This window comes from Lissotriton helveticus, chromosome 6 (genome assembly GCF_964261635.1).
Source record: "Lissotriton helveticus chromosome 6, aLisHel1.1, whole genome shotgun sequence".
NCBI lineage: Eukaryota > Metazoa > Chordata > Amphibia > Caudata > Salamandridae > Lissotriton > Lissotriton helveticus.
The window spans coordinates 43,667,651-43,689,802 of NC_136067.1; positions in this window are offsets into that span (position 1 = coordinate 43,667,651).

The following is a 22,152-nucleotide window of genomic DNA, read 5'->3' on the forward strand; positions in this document are numbered from 1 at the left end:
CACATGCGTTATTAAACATGTATGCCTATAAAATGATGCTGTGACATTTTATTTTTAATTACTGATCCAAGATGGATCAGAATATAATGTTTTTTTTAAAAGAAGTAGCACAAAATTGCTTCAAAGGCAGATGTGTATTTATTTGCTGCTTGTCACTGACTTCAAAAACAAAAAAAGCAGGCACGGGGAGAAGGACATGAGCAAGAAAGCAACATAGAGTGTGGGAGGCAGGGAGCTGGACAACAAGAGGCACAGGAGAGGCAGCTGGGAACAAGAGGAGGACAACAACACGGAGCACAAGGTGGGTATTTGGCAGAGGGGGAGTATCACACAAAGGAGAAAGCTGGAAAACACATGCACTCTCAATGAGGGCTTATTAAGCAAAAACAAAGTAGTTCCTAAAAGTGAACAATGAAAGGAGAGAAGTCAGTCAATCACGGAAATGGTAAAGAGGCTATGCCCCAGGGAGGGATAAACACATGATGGACAAGCTAGGACAAGGAAAGCTAACCAACAAAAATCAAGCAAATGCGAGTGACAATAAAGCCACTTGATTGTAAGCAATGCTTGGGTCTAACGGCCACATGCATCAACGTTGCCGTTTGCGATTTCTTAATTGCGAAAATTAAGGAATCGCAATTAAGAAATCGCAAACGGCTATGCATCAAAAAATCGCAATTTATTTTGCGATTTCTTATTTTTCCTTAATTGCGATTCACAATTTGCGAATCGCAATTAAGGAATTCCTTTCCATTGATTCCTATGGGCCAATAGGCCCATAGGGATGAATGTGAAGGCATTCTCATTTTGCGATTCGCAATTAAGGAATCGCAAAATGAGAATGCAATTTCAAGGGTCCTGGGGGGGGTCGAAAGGACCCCACCCCTGAAATGTACCTTTAAGTGCATTTTTCACACACACGTGCCCCAAGGGCATGTGTTTGTGTAAAATGAAACTTTCAAAAATGCACTTTTGTGCATTTTTGAAAGTTTTCGCAAATTACCATGAAGGTCGACTTCTTGGTAATTTTCCACTTCCTATTTGTGATTTCGCAATTTTAAAACAATCATGCATTGCATTTAAGAACTCGCAAAATTGCGATTTCTTAAATGCAATCGCAATTTAAGAAATCGCAAATAAATTGCGATTTCTTAAATTGCGAAAAAAGCAAAAACCTTAATGCATCCCAAAAAAGGCATTTGCATTCGCAAACGGCCGAATTTTGCGATTCGCACAGCTTGCGAATGCAAAAACCCTTGACGCATGTGCCCATAAGCCTCTGTAAGTCTTTTGCAAACAGACACCCTGCGCTCACTGTCTGGCAGGCTCAGACTTTAGAGGCCCAAGACTGGATGGCACAGCTTTACCGAGCTGTGCAAAGAACATTCACCCCAATATCTCACAGCATCTTGCTATGTTGCAGCCGTTCATACTGTGCCCGGATGCTCTTTGTGAAAAGCCGAGGATCACACCTCTCGTCCGCAGCTGCTTAGCTCAGTTGACCAGGGGCGTAGCATGTTCTTGGTGACATGTCCATGCTCTGCGGGAGGCTGCAGTAAACAAGCTGATGCAGTGCAAAGGCGCCTCTGGCTGGAGTGTGTCAGCAGCACGCATCAGCCTGTATGTGTGTTGCTGTGAGCTGCTTTACTCGAATCTTTTGTTCCATAACATCAGACGACCAGCTCTGATGGAGTGAGTCACCCTGTGCAGACCGAGCCCCCCCCCCCCCCCCCCAGCAGCGGGCCGGGGGTGCAGATGGACCGTGCAAGAGCAGACGAGCAGTGAATTAGTATTTACAAGGCACAAACCAGGCCCATTTACAACTCGGGAGCATCATTTGAAACCGGAAGTTCGATTAAGATGAAATTCTGATGTCCATCCCAGCTTCCTGAAGGGGAATTATGTGAAAATCTCTCATTCACAACCAAGTACTAAAACATTAAAGCCACGTTTATAAAAAAGAAGACCATATTAAAATATAAGAAGTATAAAAAAAAATCAGGGTAATAGAGAAAAGGTAAATACATATATTAATGCTACGAAGATATAGTCTGAGCTTTATTATTCTTATACGATGATATAATTGTGTATAACACACATTTATAATATTAATATCATTAAGAATAAAAAAATTAAAACTGCGGATTAATAGGAAAAAATGTGTCTTAAATATTTTTCAATTAATTCACTTAAAATAATACATAAAATGTGCAGATGTTGAAAGTGTGGGAAAGGCAAGCAATGAGAGGTTGTGGTAAAAAGAATGGGAGGAGACTCTAATTGAAGTTGTGTAGGTTTACTCCAATGAATGGTCTTAAACCAAAAACAAGCATCGGCAAAGCCAACTGCTCTCACTAATACGACCTCCTGACTTTGTCAATGTTTTAGACATGTTGCACAGTAGAGCGGCTGCCGTACTGCATTGCTGATAATTTTTTAAAAGGCACTTTGATGCACTCAGAGTTTAATTAATTTTTTTCGTGGGCAGGTAAGCAGGCGGAAGGGATTTACACCCTCTGAGCATTATTTATGAGCCATTTACACCGCCATTGAGTCACTTTTTGTGGTGCTGCAGAAGTGTAAAATATGCACCACACTACGCCATATCTACAAAGGGAAGTGTTGGACTTGGCCCTTTTTTGCAGCGTCATCCCTGAACTTTTTGACTTCCTCCTGTATTTTGTCAGACCTGTTGTTGGCTGTTTTATGACTCTGGGCACTTTACCACTGCTGATCAGTGCTAAAGTGCATATGCTCTCCCCATTATAAATTAATGTATGGATTAGTGATGCCATGATTGGATTATGTGGTTTAATGGTCAGACCCTAGTACAGTGCACTGAGTGTGCTCAGAGCTTGTAAACCAAATGCTGCTGGTGGGCTTGCAGCACTGGTTGTGCCCCCCACAGAAGCAGCCTGGAAAAGTGTGTCTAAGGCCTGCCATTGCAGAGCCTGTGTGCAGTCTGGTACTGTCATGCTGACTGGGCAAGTGCACGCACTTGCCAGTCCCTAAACCTTCCCTTTTCTTCATATCAGACACCCCTATGGTAGGCACAAGGGCAGGGTGCATTGTAAGTATAAGGTAGGACAAGCCCTGATGTGTGTGGCATGTCCTAATAGTGAATTACAGCCATTTTCCTTTTTCACTATTGCAAGGCTACCTGTTCTCCATAAGCCAGAATGGGCAGTTAGATTATTACATTTTATAATCCTAACTGACTCAGGGAACACAATAGAAATTCGAGTTTAGTATGCCTGAACTCAAAATGATAAAATACATCTTTTAGTGAAGTTGGTTTTAACAGTCTGTGTTTGAAATACCACTTTTAGAAAGTAGGTATTTTCTTGTCTAACCATCCAAAGCCTGCCTCTGCTAGGTCGTGTATTCCTTGTCTGGAATTTGAGTGACAGGGCTGGGGGATTCCAGGAGACAGGGTGAGTCCGCCCAGTGGTGAATAGAGAGATCTGCATCTAGATGGGAGGGAGGGGTTGCACCTGGGACCTGAATAGGACAGTGCTTTCCCTCCACAATACTGACTTCACCTCCTGTGGGGCGTCTGATGTTTCTGTTCTGCACTGTGAAAGGAAAGAAGGAGTCATGTAAACAGAGGGCTCCAGAACTGGTTTGGACTGGGCAAAGGCCCCTCTGCCCTCAGAGGACAAAGGATTTTGGGGTATAAATATTGGGACCCTGATCCCAAGAAATTAGATCACTTTTTGACTACAAGAAGAAACCTTTACTGAGGAGAGGCACCTGTAGAAACTGAGGAGAGACTATCCCTAAGTTGAAGTGCTGCTTGGGGGATTGGCCTGCAATGGTTGCCTGACTGCCAAAGGAAGGAGAAAGGAACTTTGTGTACTTTGCTTTCAACTTGTGAAGGATATCCAAGGGTTTGGAATAGATCTTGCCTCCTGCTGAAGTCTCAGGGACAACATACTTCACCCCCCAGCTCCCCAGAGTCCTTTATTTATTTTATGTATTTATTTATTTTATTTAGAAAGCACACTGTCACCTAACAGGCATCCTGGCGCTAGCAAACTCAAAGTGCAGAATAAAAAGTGTGCCCCACTGTCGACAGCCAACTAAGTCTTGGGAAACAACCAAGTTTTTAATCTCTTTCTAAAAGGAAGGAGGTCACTTACTTGTCTGAGCTCCAATGTTTAGTTTTTTTTTTTAGCAGCTGCTACACCAAAGGATCTATCACCCGACCTAACTTTCCCGAATTTAGGTATCTTAACAAGTCTCGCCAGTGAAGAACGAAGACTTCTCGTAGGAACATACCACTCAAACTTTCTTTGCATAGAGACAAGCCCCAGCCCATGCAGGGCTTTAAACACTAAACAAAGAGACTTAAACTTAACTCCCTGTCTCAACGGGAGTCAGTGCAGCTCTGCCAAGGCCGAGGAGGAAGAGGACCTTCGGGCCAACCCAGAGCTAACTCGGCTACAGTTGACTGAATCCTCTACAGTCTACCCAAAAGAAATTTTCGGGGACTCAAGCAGCAAGGCGTTACAATAGTCTAGTCTGCTAAAAATAGTGCTACGTGCTACTAACGCATGCGCATGAGGGGGTAGCGGAGGAAAGATTTTCCGCAATGATCTAATAATGGCTACACAACAGGTCACCGTTTTCATAACCTGCACCTCCTTAGTAAGTTTGTTGTCAAACATAACACCCAGGTTACGGACCGTCTTTACTGGCCGAACAATGGTCGAGGTGTCGGTGGGCCAGAAGTTACTGGGCATCACAGAGGGAACCCTGTCCGTAGAGCAATAGCGCACCTCGTTCTTACCCGTATTAAATTGCAGCGAGTTTTCCTTCAGCCAAAGCGCCGTATCACGCAGGCAGCAATAAAAAACTTCCAATGAGGTTGACTGATCTCTCTCAAGGGAGAGAATCAACTGCGTGTCATCAGCATAGTTTGCGATGTTAATATTATGTTCTTTGATGACCACAATCAGGGGTTTCATATAGATATTAAATAGAATAGGGCTGATAGCCGAGCCCTGTGGTACGCCATGCGAGATTCTAGTATAAGCAGATTGATAAGGGGAGAGGGACACTGCTTGCTGTTTGTCTAGGAGGAAGGTCTGGAACCACCTCAAAGCACAGCCCGTCACCCCCACCTCTCTCAGTCTTCTCAGCAAGATCCCATGGTTAACCGTATCGAAGGCGGCAGACAGATCAAGCAGAAAAAGCACAGCTGCCTGACCCCTGTCTGCCCGCATCCGAAGCTCATCCATTACGGTCACCAAGGCCGTCTCGGTGCCATGGGCCGGCCGAAAGCCAAACTGAACCTCCTCCAGTAAATTATGTTGTTCCAGATGCTTAGAAAGTGTGCTACTCACCACTGGTTCCACAATTTTGGCCGGAAAAGGCAAAAGAGAAATGGGTCTATAGTTCTTAGGGCACTCCGGGTCAAGAGAGGGCTTCTTTAGCAGGGGTGCCACCAGTGCTTGTTTCCACTGGGGCAGAACCACTCCGTTAGAAAGAGACTAATTACAAATCAAACAGAGGGTGGGAAACAACTCTGCCTTAAACTCTTTCCAAATTTTGTGTGGCACAGGATCAAGAGGAGACCCAGATGGAATACTACATGCTAACCTGTTAAAGTACTCCACTGCCAGAGGCACAAACTCAGATAGGTGATTAACGGCCACGCATTCGGAGATGGCACCTTTGGAAGTGCCTGCTGCTGTTTTGGGCCTTCTGAGGGACTGGGTGTCGCAAGGAGCTGGAAGCACGACTCAACAAGGAAGAAGCATGTCACCGTCGCATCTCTGAACAAGGGTGTCGCCGCTGGAGCTGTTGCATTGCACCGCATCAAGAGAAGCGTCCTGCAATGAAAAGGAAGCGTGTCACGGTCGCTGCTGCTGCCGTTGCATTTCTGAACAAGGGTGTCGCTGCTGTAGCTGTTGTATTGCACCGAATCAAGAGAAGTGTCTTGTAACGAAGAAGAAGCGTGTCACCATCGCTGCTGCTGCCATTGCATTTCTGCACAAGGGTGTCATCGCTGTAGCTGTCATATTGCACCGCATCGAGGAAAGCGCCTCGCATCCCCGGAGAAGCGCGCTGCCGTCGGAGCTGCTGCCGTCGCATTGCTGAACAAGGGTGTCACCGCTGCAGTTGACGCATCAAACCGAGACTCCTTGCATCATTGGAGAAGCGTTCCACATCTGGAAGATCTTCACATCATTATTTCTTTGCACCGGAACTTTGCTGCATTTCCATCACTGCAACATTGGTTGTTGTGGAAACGCAACGCATCGTAAGGTACATTGACGCAAAGTGTTGCATCTTAAGAACTGAACTGATCTAAGCTAAAACTACCATCTTAAGTATAGCATTGTGGATTTTTTTCGTTTATGGTCTTGTGTTAAATCTATATAAAGAATACTTATTTTTCATATACAACTGTGTGGTGTCCATCTGTAGTGTTGTCATTGGGTTACTGTATGTGGTCACAAGTGCTTTACACACTGCCTCTGAGATAAGCCTGTCTGCTCATGCCAAGCTACCAAGGGGGTGAGCAGGGGTTATTTTGGGAGTGTACCCCCTTACCCTGACTAGAGGCAAGGGTCCCTATTTGTCACAAGTACCTACCTGTGCCGACTCGAGACTCCCAAATCTAACAGGACCCATTTAAGCAGATGCGGCACTTTATAAACCCTTGGCTAAAATCATTGAGATCAGCAACAGCTTGCATAGGATAGCCCTATTGGTTTTGCCAGTACTTGTTTAACCCCTTCCATGCTGATGACGGCCCCCAGCCGTCATGGCACACAGTGCTCGTGTGCTGATGACGGCTGGGGGCCGTCATGACCACTCCCGCGATCGGAATGTCCAGCACAGGAGCGGAATTCCGGCCGCGGGCAAGGGGTTAAGGGGGCATGTGCCTCTTGTTGATAATTTTAGAGCTCCTCGGATTAAAGCGAAATAGTGGAAACAAAAAGGAATGCTGTTGGGGAAAATAAAAAATGATTTTAAAAATAACAGATCTAGGGCCATATGTTCAAAGCAATTTTCAGTTGCAAAGGCTCCAATTTGCAAAATCTGAGCCCTTTCTACTGAAAAATGGCTTTTGGGCATGTTCGAAACCCAAACTGTAATTTCATAACTTGTTACCCATTCTCAAAACAGGTTTGTGACTACGTGCCGGATCGCAAATTGAAAGGTGCTTGTTTATGGCACCCCAACTAATTTCTGATGTTTGATGGTATGTACGAATGGTTTGCAACCGCAATTTTGATCCAAATCATAAATTACTAAGACCTCAAAGGAGGTGGTAACCCATTCGCAAACTGGATGGGGTCACTGAGGAGAATTTTTAAGGTATATTGTTCTGTTCTTGTACCCACGTCTGTGCATGTGAACAATTATTCTAGCCCCCTTATGTCACTGTTATCAAGCTTCATGTGACTGCTCTCAGCCGTCTCCTTTGGAAGCACACCTCGTACAGGCTAGTAGCAGAGTTTTCAAGGAGGTAGTGCTTTTGCATAATCTTAACTTCTACAATTGGAATAAATCTGTATTTATTTGAAAATTTTGTGGCATGGTGACAAGTGAGCTCTAAGATGTTTGGTATCCTATGAGAGGCTTGTGGTGCTTTTTTTCTACAACTTATACTAGCCACTGCTTCACATGCCCCAAGATCACCGTAGAGTCTAATGTTCACCTAAAAAGTGCAGTTTCCCATGAGGGACAGACTGCATGCAAATGCAACCTAAGGGCGCAACATAGTCAGCAAAGTCCTGTGGTAGCCATGTTTGTAGCATGGTTGCCACAGAGTTCAGGTGTTTGTTGGAAGCCTGTGTACTAAGGCAAAAAGCCCTTCTTCTTTTGAAGCTGGTGTCTTCCTCCCAACGCCTTGATGCCCTTGGGCTAAGTTGCGCGGTATAAGTCTTCCCTCACTCACTCACTCACTCAATTTGTTGCAAGTGGCTGCAGGTTTTGAAAAGAGCAGTTTGATCGCTATGATACAGCTAGGGCTGACCCTGTCGTAGCATCTTTTATTATTATGGTAGGGGCAGCACGGACAACTTAAGAAGTGCAGGAAGGGCCACACAACAACACAGAAGGGGCAAGCAACAACAAAGTGTCGGAAGCAACAACAAGGAAGGTGAAAGGGGCATAGCATATGGGTGAGAGACGCCATGAAGTACGCGGATGGGATGGGAAACTGACAACACATGCACTCTTATTGAGAGCTTTAACACAAAGGTTAAAGTAGCTCTCAAAAAGCAAGCAGTGAAGGGACACAAGTTCTTTGGCCAAGCTCCAGGGGAGGATCAAACAGAAGAGGAGTGAAGCCAGCACGTGCTGACCAAAGATAAGCAAGCAAATAAGAGTGACAGTGAAGCCAACCAATAGTAAGCAACAATCAGGCTCTCAGTCCACTGCGCAGAAACAAAAGGTCTCACAAGCAACAATGCATGCGCTGTCTCAGGTAAGACCTAAAAAGGGAGAGAATTTGGCTGCCCAGGATGATTAAATGGTGGTCACAATGATTCATGAGATGTTCCCCACAAAGATGAAGGCATGGTAAACAATACAAGGGTCATTGTCATTAACGCCGGGCGTAGTATGCGTAGCGGGGCTACGCGGAGGTTCACAGAGTTGCAAACAAACTCCGTGGGACTCCGCTACACTACACCACTCACCTCTTTCTTGCGCGTGCATGCACAGTTTTCTTAAGGATTACTGATCCTGCGAGGAGGAGGGCATGCCAGGTAAGTGGTTCGAATGTACTAGTATGTAATTGTTAGAAATGGCGATTTCTGGTTGACTAAGGCTTGCGCCAAAGCCAGGCAGAAACCACCACTCTAGTCAGGGCAAGGAAGTCACCCGCCAAAGGTAACCCCTGCTCACCCCCATGGTAGCTTGGCACGAGCAGTCAGGCCTTTCCCGGAGGCAATGTGTAAAGCGTTTGCGCACGCACCCAGCAATAACACCCTAGGCCCACCACAAAGGAAACTCCACCCAAGGTTATATATAAAAATAGCCTTTGTATTATACCAAACACATTAGATAATAAACACACAATTTACATTGTGCCACTGGCACGGGCGGAATTTACAGGGGATTATGTACATAGGACAGGGCCACATGGACCACTGTCAGGAATAAGCACTTGGTAGAAATAGCACTTAGAACATAGGATAATTTGTAGCATAAAATAGTAAATGTAGCACACAACCAGTAACCACTGGTAACAGGTAAGTACCTCCTACACAATCCTAACCACTTTAGGCATGTATCACGCAGGGAACCATGAACTCACTAGCATAACCTATACTAGAAAAAACAACCTCCCAAGCATAAACATATGTCTAGAGGTATCAGAACACAGGGTGCGCAAAACATACTACACACAGTACATTTCCTAACACCCAAAGCATTAGTACATAACTCACATCAAGGTCCAGGTAGCACCACTGCATCAAAACCTAAAAGTAGCAGCTGCCCACTACTTGCTGGGCAGCTGAGGACAAGAACAGGGCCTCAACGCTGCAGCTGGCACTGAGTGGTGTTCAGCTGTGGAGGCAAGGTAGGGATGAAGGAGTGCGTCTCACTCCTGAGTCCAAAGACATGTCCCTAGGAAGGAACACCTAAACGGTGAAGCTGCTCACTACTTGCTGGGCAGCTGTGGATCAAACTGTGACAGGAGCCCTCACTGGCCCTTGGGGCAGAACTGTGCCACAGGTTGGAGCCCTCTAGGCTCTAAAAACACATAGGGGCCCTGGAGCAAAACTGCACCAACTGTTGGAGCCCTTGGGCTCGAAAGAAATGAACAACTGTGTCCCCTGGAGCCTCTCAGGCTCTACATACAAAAATGACTGCGGGACAACGTGGGAGTGAAAACAAATGCCCCCCTGTGCGTGGAGCATCGTGGGCTCTAGAAATATGCTGCCCCCTTTGAGCCTCGTGGGCTCGAGAAACAATGCTGCCCGCTGGGGGGGAGCGGCCCGCTGCTACCCTCTTAGACGCCCCAAAATGAAGCTAGCACCACTGGGGGTGGCGGGCACTGGCAATGTGCCCCGACACCCCCCCTCTCCACAAAGGAACACAGGGGTCATCGGTGGAGCCTTCGCGGCTCTAAAACAATGGGGGCCGAACGTTGGAGCGGCCCACTGCCAGATGGGGCCGCTTGGACCTGGCACCTTGCTCTGGTGCCCAAAAGGAGACCCAGCTCCCTCCAGGAGCAGGAGCGCCCGGTAGCTCGGTTCCCCACCCAACCCCTACTCACCGGGCTCCGGCACGGGGGACTCCTCTTCAGGATGCGGCAGCGCTTCTCTCATCCTTGGTGGCCGCCCCGGGGCTCTCCATAACTCACCGGAACCCCGGGCCGCGAGAGGCCATCTCTCGGCTGGCTGCTTCTTCCTCCGGCCGGGGCGGGACCCTTAGCCAATCCCAGCGCGGCGGCGGGCGGGACTTCCCTCCAAAACCGGAAGTCCCGCCCCGCGTCAGGCACTACGGTGCCTGACTTCCTGTTTGCGGCGCGAGGGCCGCGGCGGTGACTTAACGGGGACAGAATGAGGGGTGGGCACCCTCAAAGTAGAAAATAAAGTAGAAACGGGGTGGGCACCCGTTAAGACGCCTATAAAAAGGGATGGCACCCTTAATTAGAAATAGCGATAATTGGGCATAATGCAGGGTTGGCACCTGCTAATACCAAAATAAGCGGGGTGGGTACCCGCGCTGCCATTAATAAAGGCAGCCATGAGGGGTAGGCTCCTTCAGCAACAGGGCAGGTTAGGAAAAAGCACTTCCCAGGTGCCAGGGGGCACAGAGACAAGCAAGCCCCCAAGGGGGGACCCCTAAAGAAAGTAAAGGGCCCCCAGAAACCAAGTCCATCAGCAATCCAGGGGCTGGGCAGGGCCCAGGGAGGCAAGCCTTCACCTGGGCCCCAGCAGCAGCACGCCCCTGGTAGATTCAAGTAGGAATGCAAGAACATTTAACATGAGGTCACAGCCTCTTTTTACACACCAAATCCCTTTGTGTCCAGGGTGCAGGGTGGGGGAATACCAGAGACAGCTGGTTCTGGAGCACTTTGTTTTGCTCAGCCCCTCTCCCTATTCACAGGACAGGCCAGGGACATCAGACGCACCACAGGGAGCAGAGCCAGCATTGTGTAGGGAAAGCCTAGCCCTATTCAGGTCCCAGGTGCAGCCCCTCCTTGCCATCAACATGCAGATCTCCCCATTCACCACCGGGGCAGACCTATCCTGACTCCTGGAGCCAGGCACACCAGCCAGCTCCAGCCAATCACAAGCCAGAGAGTCAAATCACATTTACTGCACAGGCAGGCCAACTTCTAGAAGTGGCAGTTCCACACTAGACACATGAATGCCGCACACAGCATCGCGCAGCATTCAATCTCACGAGTTTGCACATACCAAACTCGAGCCTGCACTCCCCACACATCAGGAACTACCAGGGACACACATATCCCCCATGCATTCCTATGGGAGGGCAGGTCAATCTCACACACGCACTCAGAGAGCGCACGCACTTTACACTGCGCCACAGTGCTAAAGTGCGCAATGACCAGAAATCACTATAATGATGTAACATTAAAAGGCAAAAAGTTCAGGGGTGAACCTGCCAGAAGGGCCAAGTCCAACAGTAATGTAGATTTAATTGATAATATTGGAGGCTGGAGGTGGGGGCTGGCCAACTCCACTCCGCTGTGTTGTGTGCAGAGATTTGCCCTCTCCGCGGAACACGGAGGAGGCAAATCTCTGCACACTCTACTGGCGGAGCGGAGGTCGCCGCCCAAGGTTAATTTTTATGAGAACAGCGAGTAACTTTTGCACCATGTAAAGTGGAACCTGTATGATGCAGGGGTCTCATAAACATTTATGAAGCCTCTCGAAGCCACTCTGCGTGGCTTTGAATGGCTTCATAAATCTTGAATAAGCAAATCACGGCGTCGCCCTACTCTGCGCACAGGAGGCATTCCATAACCGCTGCGGTGGGTTTTCCCACGCAACACCCAAGGAATTTGATACTGCCCTAGATTTAAAAAGTGATGTAAACCTGGGAAAGCTCCATATCCGTACGCCTCCCGAGGTGAGGGTTAATGAGCAGAATTATGTTTATTTGTCTTAATTTGTTCCTCTTTCCATGTGTGCTGTATCCTGCTGCACACATACAAAGAGGAAAACGCATCTTAGGATTGTTTTTTGTGCAGGAAGGTGCCCCTTCATGCACAGAAACATCCTGTCTTCAACAGGGGCACCCTTGCACCGTGGTGCAAGGGTGCCTATGTTGGCGCTAAGCGGCTAAAACAGAGCCTGTGCAGGCAGAAATGACAGGAATGCACAGTATTGCTTAAATACAGCGCACTCCTGCCCTTTCACTTTGGCGAACAGCGCAGCAAGCTGATTTGCTGTGCTGCTCCCCTACACCAAAATGCCATAAATGAGCCCCCTGTTTTTAAAATTGTGAAACCTCATTTTTATCCTGTGTGTTGTGTTCTTTACTATGGGTTTATGATTAAGATGCAAATTCATTTATTTGTGGTCATGGTTTATTGATTTGGGGGGGGCTCAGATTAAAATTCTTCTTTTAGCATTCATTTTCACATAGATTCACTATGGTTGTCTCAATAAATATTGTACAACCCACTTTTTCAAACTTGCTTAGGAAACATTTGTTCAAATGGGGTCATTAGACCAGGGCACTATTGGCACGCGCCAGCCTCAAAGGCCCACTTTTTTTGAGAATTTTACAACAGCACCAATTGCCCGTTGCACACTCATTTATGAGGCCGTTTGCACCACTTTAGCACCATGCAAAGATTAGGACAGATTTTGAAGTCATACAAAGCCACTTTGTATAGCTCTGAGTGGCTCCAAGAACCTGGAGTCACGCAACGCTTTGCAGATAGCTGTGTTGCTTTACTCTGTCCTTTTAAGTCGTTGCATGGATGTTGCGTGTGTGTAAACACGGGGCTGCGTCAAAATCGTACTCCTCCCAGGGGAGGCACAACGAGGAGAGCTATCTCTATTTATCCTCGATTCTTCCTCTTTCTATGCATGCTGAGCTGTGCAGCACACCTAGAAAGAGGACTATGCTTCCCAGGATCATTTTTGTGCATGAAGGGACACCTCCCTGCACAAAAACAATCCTGCATGCAACGCAGCCACCCTTGCACAGTGGTTCAAGGGTGCCTGCGTTGGCGCTAGGCAGCCTGCGCACCAGTGCATGGAAAAGGGCAAGAATGCGCTGTATTCCACTACATTCGGTGCATCCCTGCCCTTTTCTTGACACGCAGTACAGCGCAGCAAGCTAACTTGCTGCGCTGCGCTGCGTCACAAAGGTCATACATAAACCCCTCACTGTACATGGGGCCTCATTTATGAAAAGTGACGCATCGCTGCGTGAAAACACCGATGCGTCACTTCTCAGTGCGCCCTCCTTGAGTCATGATTGATGCGTCATATTTATAATATGACGCATCATGTCGCAAGAAGTTACAGATACGTCAGTATTTCTAATGTATCTTTATGGCGCAAAAGTGACGCATTGCTGGAGTGTGGCACAAAAGTGACGCAACTCCAGCAATGTGTGGACTTTCACTTGGGCAAGTCCCATGTTGTTAGTGCCTGCGTCAGTCTTACGCCTGCCATGAAGCATGTGTAAGATTTTTACGCATTAGCGGCCAAGAAATGGCGCAGTGAAATCCTATAGATTTCACTGCGTCACTTCCATGACCCCTTTCTTGCGTCAAAACGCTCCACTTGCATACATTATTCCTGGCGCCGGTATAATGTAGCGCAGGGGTTTACAAAGTGACGCATCTACCTAGATGCGTCACTTTGTAAATAAGGCGCAACAAGGCGCATTTTTTACACCACTGGTGCATCACAAAAAGTGACGCACCGGCGGCGTAAAAGTGACGCACCTCCTCATAAATGAGCCCCATGAAGTTTAGCATCCCGCGTAGACTTTAGTGCTCAGCTAGGCTCCAAGCGGTGCCTTCCGATGGACTAAGTCGTGTCCTACGCCTCTCTGCATCCGCCTTCCGATTAGGACTATCGTTTTGTCCGCGCTCTGTCACTTGAACCCCATCCATTCCTTTAAACAATGCTAGAATGCTTAAAGGGAAAAATACAGAGATTGAACCCATTAAGTGTGTTTGTTTGTGGTCTATAGAAATGTAAATCTGCACTTTTGTTAATAGTACTTGTGATTATCGCGTTGCCATGGGATACAAATCTCATGGGAAAAATGAAATAATGCACAAGAAAAAAGCATTTATTTGACTGGGATCACACGTTTATCACGTGGGGACCCGAGATTTGAAAGGATGGCTCATAATTCTGCAGCAAGCATTTTTTTCCCACCTGCCAAATCTCCTCCCAAAGGGCTAGCTGTTAGGTTTGAATGGCACATTATACTGAGAAGAATAAATTGACATATCTTTAGCTTACTCTTGTAACTGCAATGGGTAGAAAAATATACAAAACACACTCCCATAAAATTATACAAGTAAAAGAATATTTGTTGCTCGGATATGAAATGACCTTACATAAGTGAAAAGAAGAGAGGCGTTTGGCAAGAGAGGAACAATGCAGGGCGTCTGCTCAGAATTTTTCGATGTACAAGGGTTTTGGCTATCAATTTATACAGCTAATGAGGTACAATAAAACAATTTTCTAAATTTCCAAAAAGCACTCCGGTTGTAAATTAACAAACGCAGACGTGTGCGCCGGCACAAGGGAAAAGGCCATGAATGCGCAGTATCTGATAGATAAGGCACATTCCAGTCCTTGGGCCTCATTTATGAGGCCGTGCGTCACATTTACGCCGCCGGTGAGTCATTTTTTGTGATGCACCAGTGGCGTAAAAAAGGTGCCTTGTTGCACCATATTTACAAGGTGACGCATCTAGGTAGATGCGTCACTTTGTAAACCCCTGCGCCACATTATACCTGCGCCAGGTATGATGTATGCAGCGGGGGGGGGGGGGGCGTTTTGACGCAAGAAAGGGTCATAGAAGTGACGCAGTGAAATCTATGTGATTTCACTGCGCCACTTCTAGGACACAAATGCGTCAATTTCTTACGCCTGCCTCACTGCAGGCGTAAGACTGACGCAGGCCCTTTCAAATGGGGTTTGCCCCATGTGAAAGGATACATTGCTGGAGTTGCGTCACTTTTGTGACACACTCCAGCAATGCGTCACTTTTGCGCCATACAAATACGTCAGAAATACTGACGTATCTGTAACTCCTTGCGCCATGATGCGTCATACTGTAAATATGACGCATCATTGGTGTCGCAAGGAGGGCGCAGTGAAAAGTGACGCATCGCTGTTTTCTCGCAGCGATGCGTCACTTCTCATAAATGAGGCCCCTTTTCTTTAGCCATGGGGCAGCGCACCAAGAAGGCCTTCGGCGCTGCGCTATGGCTAAAACTAAAAAACGAGGCCCCAATTTGCCACTACAGAATGTGTCAGCAGACCAGAAGCTAAAGTGATACAAATAAAATCAATGAATCTGCTATTTTGGTTTGGGCAATTCTTCTGACCCTAGGCGCATAACAGGCAGCTGGTGAGGTGTTGCGGCCACAGTGCTTCAGTCAGAGAGCTGTGTCTACACCACAGAACATACATTAGTTCAAAAAATTATATTGGGGAGTGAAGATAGTAAAAACAATAGCTGAAAATAGGAAATTAAACATATGAAAGGAGAATTTTTTTATTTTTTATTTTTTTTAAACTTGTTTTTATTGAGGTTTTCAAGTTATACATCTCACGAAAATGTGCTTACATATTTTGCCAAGTGATCAACGCATGAGTTTCTACAGGTTATAGGATCAGAGTCTCGTAATACAACCAAAAAGGAGAATTTAAGTATAAAATTAGTGAGAGAAATGGGTTCAAGAGGAAAACCTGCACACATTCCATTAGCCCCTTTTCATGCAACAATTCCACACTCCTGTTAAGTTATTGTTGTGTGTAAAACAGTCTAGGAAATGTTCAATAAAACAATGAGGATTACAATGTGTAGGAGTCACAGGTCACAGATACTAGTAAGCAGTATATTAAAAGGATGTTTGGTGTGGAGGAGTGAGGATAACTGCACTTTTTTCCACTAGTTTTCCCTGCTAAACACTGAAAGTCACCCGCACCTGCTGCAGGGCCTCCCGAGCTGCAGCCCCCTTGCAGCTTGCAGGGCAGCCTGCAGTGGCGGCTGGTGACATTTGAAAGTAGTGAGCCGTAAAAGTTGGGGTGAGTGTTCCACAGAAAATATACGCAGCAGTAAATCAATCAACAATATGCGCAGATAAAATAATTAAGTAAAAAGAAACTCCTTAGATAATAACAGTGTTAGTACAGTTGTCTAGTAGTTACTTTCCAGGCAACATATATGTATGAAGATACTAGAGTCCTGAATTCACAAAGTCCCTCGTCCATCCTTTCACGTGATCATCAACTTATTTTCATACTAACCCACTCAGCCTTCCATAGATCCACAAACTAACAACCCAGCTGTTGGCTTTGTGATTATGTTTTTTCTTCAGTTTGTCGATCCTACCTAGCAAACTCGAACCCTCGAACAGGTTGCTCACTTTAACAGTGACCAGTCGCAGCAGACATTATGGGCGGGTGAGGGGACGAATGGGGTTGTCGCGCCGCAGAGGGGATGGGGGGGAGGTGGGAGGGGTTTAAGAGGAAAAAATAAATAAAATTAAAGTAATTGTAAAACTTACCGTCCCGCTTTCGGTGAAGTCCCGAGACTCCCGCCGTCCTACATTTTGAATTCCTTCAGACAGTGTGCTCGTCATCAGGAAGGCGGCACGCAGCCTCCTCCCCCTCCACCACAGCGCAGCGCTGTGATTAGTGAGGCCGCTGCCCCACCTGCGTCCTTTTCTCTCTGTATGCTGCAACATACAGAGAGAACAGGGAGAGTGGGCTGTGTTGCTTGAGGGCAGGGGGGAGTGGCTTGCCCACTGTTGCCCAAACAGTCAGTATTAACAACAGTGGGCAAGCCACTCCCCCCTGCCCTCAAGCAACACCGCCCACCCCCAACCAGGAAGTTCTGCTGTCTCGCAGTGTGAGAAGGCAGAAACAAATGGTAGTTTTACCATTTATGTTTCTGCTTCTCATTTATGTTTCTGCCTTCTCGCACTGCGAGAGAGCAGGGGGGCGGCACCCAAACGCCCCTATAGAGGAGCCGCCACTGGCAGCCTGGCTAGAGAGGGTAGAGATCCCCCTTACCTGTCAGTCCCCATCAGCCCGTGAGTCCGACTCAGCTGCGCTCCATGGGGCTCTCCGTGTCAGGGTGCTGCGGCCCCGGTACCGATCACCGCCAGAACCCCACCGCCCGGCTATCATGCACAACTGAATTGATTTTTTATTATGGATTATTGGACCGCCGCTAGAACGAGCATCAATCCACCATTCTAATTTCCCGCATTATTCCTCTTATGGGCGATGCTGTTGTGAGTATGCAGGTTTGCTTTCCTTGAGCACTACTCGCGCCTTTAACGCGGACTTAACCTAACGGGTATTTTACGATTCTCCACAGATGCATTTCTGTATTGATTCCCCCTGGATTGCAATAACGAAATTATGCTTCCATGAGGGGTAATGTAACTTGAAAAATAACTTGAAAAATAACTCTGAAAAATAACTCTAAAGACAAACATGACATATTACTTTTTGTCCTGATGATGATGCATGTATTCTCTAACTGCATCGAAACGTCGTCGACTCTATTGCACCATATGTTTGTTTGAACTTACGAATTGTGTAAAACAATGGGTTGCTATGAATGAATCCTAGTCTGTAAAACTGAATAATAGTACAGACCGCTTTTGTGCGTTTTTACATAATTGTTTTGTCACCTGTTTTGTCTTGTCCTCTGTGGGTCACAGGCTGTGCCCACTTTTGTATAAGTGCTATATTCATAAATATAACAGAAAAATAGAAAAATAAATACCTGTCCGGCTGGACAGAGGTCATATATACTATTCAGTATATGTCTATTATTCGCGTGATCCTTAATCACTAGGGTCCTCTGTTCTGTACAATACCCGGTACCTGTGAAGCACAACCCGAGCCTTTCCCCTCTTGCGCCCCGCGGTGCCCGGCACACGCGCGCCCTGGCCCACACCATCAGGGCACGTGCATTCGCAGTCCGCGGACCATCGTGCAACGGACTCCCAGGCTCCTCCACTCACACATGCGTGCTGTATCCCTCTCACGGCGCTCTTGCACACACCTTCGTGAAGCCTTGAAAGGGGCAATACTTGGCAGCAGGGGCGTAACACAGGCCCACGCAGCCCCCGTGGTGCGGGGGGGCCTCTAGCTCCAAGGAGCCCCCTCCGCACTGCACTCTGGCCGGAGAGCTTCTGATTGAGCCCGGAAGGGGCCCCTCTAAGTACCGTGCAGGGAGGTCCCCTCACTTTTCGTTACGCCAGTGCTTGGCTGGGCTGGAAGTGCGATTGCCGGGACTGTCCAGTGATAGTGAATTAACTGGGACGGTCTCCGACTTGCCGGTACTGTCCTGGCAACAACGGGACAGCTGGCAGCTATGAGCACATCTGCACAGTATCTTGCTATATTTGTACTTGTACTCTCAGTGTCACCACTGAAACCCAACTCACCTAAAAGTGATAAAATGCACCTGCATGATACAGATGCTGTCGTGCAAATGTATCTATCACATACAAAAGATGCGTGGTAGTGTAGGTGGGGCCTCCTCAGTAAAGAGGGAATTGCAGGGAACTGCGATCGAAATTTCAAACTTTAAGGCCAAAGTAGCCGACTTGGAAACATTCTTCAATGGAGCTGAATAGGAGAATTTTCCCAACTCAGCTACTTAGGCCTTAAGTTTGAAATTTCCTGCAATTCTTTCTTGATTGAGTAGACCTTATAAAATCTGCACTGTGATTAGTAGGTGGAGTAACATTATGCCAATTATGTGGGTTGGGCGGAATGGGCGGAGCTTTGGGGCAGTGGGTATGGTACTTTTTCAAGTAAGTAATTAATAGCTGTGCTGCAAAGTGTCCCTGGATTTTTTTTTAAATGATTGCAACTATGCCTGACCGTCTACTGAAGAACTATGGGGCATATTATGAAGGGGGTTTATCTCCGCTTTTTTGGCTTTAAAAGCCAAGAAAGCAGAGATAAAATTATCTCCCTATTACCTAGCTGTCGCTAACACCAGTTAGCGACAGCTAGTAGGAGACAGCGACCATCTTGGGCCCCGCTTTGCATGTCAGTGATATTTATCACTAATGACATGCAAAGTGGGCGTGCCAAGATGTTAGCGACTGGAAACAGTCGCTAACATCGCTATCTCCTATTACCAACTTTTGGAGATATTCGCGCTAAGTGCGAATATCTCCAAAAGTTAACACCTGCCCCTGAGCAGTTCTTAGCCATGTTATCCAATGGTAGGTGGATAACATGGCTAAGAGCATTAGCTCGGTAATGCATGAATATCGCTGCCTTTTCAGCGATATTCATGCATTTCGGCCGATTTGTATCGCTTAGGAGATAAACCTTTGATAATAGCAAGGTTCCTAAGCGATAAAAATCGCCGCAGCTCAGCGGTAAAAATATCGCCGCTAAACCAACATAGCGATAATTATCGCTAGTTGTTGGTAATATGCCCCTATATTTTACAATGTGCAGCCTGGTGTTACTTTGATCATTAAACCTGGAACACCACTAGAAATTAGAAGGCTATTGACTAGAATGGCCCCATAATGATGGAGCACACAAGACATTTCTAAAAGTCTGTAATATTGACACATTTCAAAACAAAATTTTTCATAGCTGGGGTATTTCATCCATTTATCTATGTAACTATGGTGTTTTAGAAGTTGTCCATTTTGTTTCATTCCAAAATTTGGTCGTCAATTTTGAGAAAAAAGTTTAATAAGAGCCCTCAAACAAATAATGTAACTATAGTATTTATTCTTTGTTGTTTCTGTCTCTGTCACAAGTCTTTCTTCTTCACCTGATTTTTCTCTCTTCTTTCAGTTCAGAACTACCAAATGCCAAAGTGCTTCTGAGGGAGAGGAGCTGTGTTCATCCCCTAAGATTTTTATTGCTCCTCAACCGGACCGGTCTAACAAAATTAAATACAAATTAGAATGTAAATAGTAAAGCACATTAGGCTGCGCAATGAAAAAGAGACAAAAAAGGTAAATGAAACCATGAAGATTTATTAAAATGATTCAGATCTTTACAAAAGGCAAATAAAGGGTTAGAATTAGTCAGTGTTGGAAGACGGAGTCCGCGTCCCACACCACTGTCACCAAATGCGAGACCCAGTACTCCTCACTCAACGATAGGCCAGGTAAGGAAACCGTTTGAGATAGCCCTGCTCACCGCCTTAGTAGCTTGGCACGAGCAGCCAGGCCTATATCCAGGGAGGACCTGGCTTGGCAGTCGGGCTGGACTGTTCCCATGAGGCACAGGGTCAAGACGATTTGTATATGGCCAGGTCTAATCTGGGATGGCATAGTGAGCAAAATAATGATGGATTAGACCCAGATCTCTTGACTGGGGAGTGAATGTTTTGATTTGTTCTGCATTCCGTCCATCAATTTTGTGTCTTTTGCTTTCTCGCCCTAAGTGCGCCAGGTATTCCTGGACGTGGGTCCCGGCCTCACTGTACCATTGGAATCAAGCTATCCTGGCTGAAGAGGGGTGAAACCCCAAAACCAGTCCTGGGAAGCTTGTTTCCGGTCCAGGGAGGACCTAGCTTGGCAGTTCAGGCTGGACTGTTCCCATGAGGCACAGGGTCAAGACTGATTTGCATATGGCCAGGTCTAAACTGGGGTGGCATAGTGAGCAAAAGAATGATGGATTTAACCCAGATCTCTTGACTGGGGGTGAATGTTTGGATTTGTTCTGCATTCCATCCATCAATGGTGTGTCTTTTGAGACCTATATCTAAGGAACAAGTGTACCGTATGTGCAACCACACCCACAGCAACCCACTGGTGACACCACAAATGGACTCCACACAAGTTTGATAAAAACAAGTATAAACTTTATATAAAAAGATATGCCATTAGACCACATGATACAAAAGCCAACATACAATAAGGGGTAATATTTGTTACAGCTGGCTGGTAGGTTCAAATCCCAACCATCGATGTCAAAATGCTATGCTGGTTGTAATGCTAGAATCACACATGTTTCAATGGACAAACAATAATGCACTACGTAACAATACAATCCTGTGCTGGGCAAAGGAGAAATAATACAATGCATAACGATACAATCCGGTACCTTGCAATGGGAGAAATACTGTAATGCGTACGGCTACAATCATGTACTGCGCAATGAAGGAATAATGCAATGCGTCACAACCCAATCACGTACTTTGCAATGAAGAAATAATGCAATGCGCACACTACAATCATGTACTTTGCAATGGAGAAATAATACAACGCGTAGCACTATAATCGTGTACTTCGATATGCAGAAATAATGTCACGCATCATAAGGCAGTTCGTTAGTAGCAATATTGGCAATGTGTATTACGACAATCAGCCTCTTCGATAACAGTTGCCCCCCCACATGTATCAACAATAACATAACGTACAGCTTCTCACTCGGGCCCGAGTACTGCCACTCCTTTAGTCAGTACAGGCCCCAATCGGTAATGAAGCAAAGGTTCACGTCTCCAGAAGGACTGAGAGGATGAGAGAGTGTCCCTCCGAGTCCTCACCCTGCCCAGGTAATGGTCCACGTTACCTGGGGGTGCAACCCCACTCTCCTCTCCTCCTGGGCCTTCTGTGCAGAACTTTCTCAATGGGCCTCAACGGATCAGCCGGGCAGCTCAGCTCCTTTGGGGCTAGCGGTCTGGGCCACAACTGTTATGTGGCCACAGGGCACACGTACCCCACACCTCTGAGATTACGTTACGCCTGGTACACATTCACCACAGCACCCTCCGGGTCTCCTCTGACATGAAGCCACACACACAATGCTGACGGGACTTCAATTCCGAATGCAGGTTCACCAGGCACTCCTTCCTGTGGTCTCAGTTGGCACCAAGACATGCACACCGCTTTCACTCCACGGCAGACTACGGGTGCTCCTCAAGACTGCACTATTATGAGTTTTCCAGAGATTGAGTCTGTGAAACTCAAACAATTGATGAATTCCATAAAAT